The following is a 1,388-nucleotide window of genomic DNA, read 5'->3' on the forward strand; positions in this document are numbered from 1 at the left end:
ATAATGCAGCAATAAACATAATTGTGCTGGTAGTATTAGTATGTTCTTGTTTGTGATCATTTGGGTAAATCCCCAAAAATAAGATTGCTGGGTCCTATGGGATCTTTATGTGGAGTCTTTTGAGGAACCTCCAGACTGCTTTCCAAAGTGGTTGAACAGTTTACACTCCCACCAACAATGCCGTAAGATTCCAGGGTGGGCACATGCCCTCCAGCATCTGTTGTTGTATATATATGGAACGATCCAGGAATTTGCATGTCATCCCTGTGCAGGGGCCATGATAATCTTCTCTGTATTGTTCCAATGTTAGTGTATGTGATGCTGAATTGAGTACAGGATATTTTTATATAAAAAGTGTAATTAATTTTATTAAACTAGACAATTCAGCAAAAAGTATGTTCAAAACAATTGTCATGAAATTTTAGAACCAAGTATTTCTTACATAAACACACATTTAAGTATAAAGTCTAGATTGATATGTCAAAAACAAAATAATTCCAGATATTTGTTGTTCAAGAGATTTGTAGGAGGAGGAATTCAATTATTCTATTCAAGGCACCTGTCATAATAAACACTACAGCAAGTGTTAAGGTTTGTTAAAAGTTTTAATGTTTTAAATATGTTTAATTTTGGGAATTTGCTTATATATGCCAAAATTAGGACAGTTTGGCAAGTATAAACTTTTCTATAAAGTATTTAAGATTTATGGTAGCAGACATATACTACTAAGTATGTACATTTCAGAGTTTATAGAAACTTTATTAATGAGAAGTTCCAAAGTATTTGTGTAAAGAAGCAGAATGAAGAGTTAAGACTTTAACTACACAGTTTCTTTTAAAACTTCAGGGATTCCTAACTTTATTTGTTAGCGAGAAACAAATGATGATGTAAGCCATAAACAAATGATGAGATGAGCCATAACTGGTAATCTTAGTGGCTAATTTTAAAGACTACTCATATTCTATAAAACTCTTTTTGAACTTCATAAACTGCCAGAGCCTTGCAGGCAATGAAAGGGAATCCTGAATTAGGGGGTGAGGACGGAAAAATAAAGACATAAGACAAAGGATGGGGTCGGGAGGTCTGTAGCTCAAGACTAGAGCACCGTTTATTTTTAACTCTCCTTAATATATACTATTAGAATTCAAGAGGTAACCTAAGGTCACCATAGTGCAGAAAAGGAAGGAAAATTTTAATAAAAACAAGGTGCAGATTGAAACAAGACAAGGTCAACTGATAGAAAGTAAAACTAACACTACAGACACAAACCTGGGCACCTGGTGCTTTTCATGAAAGCCAGTTCCTTGTATGCGCCTGAAAGGGAGCACAAGGGTCAAGATGACCTTGGAGCTTTACTGTCGGCTCCCAACAATAAACTTAGCCATAGT

General features: G+C 34.9%; 1 non-coding gene across 1 annotated transcript; it reads right to left on the reverse strand.

Annotated features, from left to right (window-relative positions):
• Nucleotides 1-227: 227 nt before the first annotated feature.
• On the reverse strand, nt 228-334 carry LOC138836020 (U6 spliceosomal RNA). The gene has a single exon (XR_011374857.1). It is a non-coding gene; the product is annotated as a U6 spliceosomal RNA (small nuclear RNA).
• Between the last annotated feature and the right edge of the window lie 1,054 nt (nt 335-1,388).

Source organism: Dipodomys merriami, unplaced genomic scaffold (genome assembly GCF_024711535.1).
Source record: "Dipodomys merriami isolate MVZ:Mamm:240054 unplaced genomic scaffold, mDipMer1.0.p SCAF_246, whole genome shotgun sequence".
NCBI lineage: Eukaryota > Metazoa > Chordata > Mammalia > Rodentia > Heteromyidae > Dipodomys > Dipodomys merriami.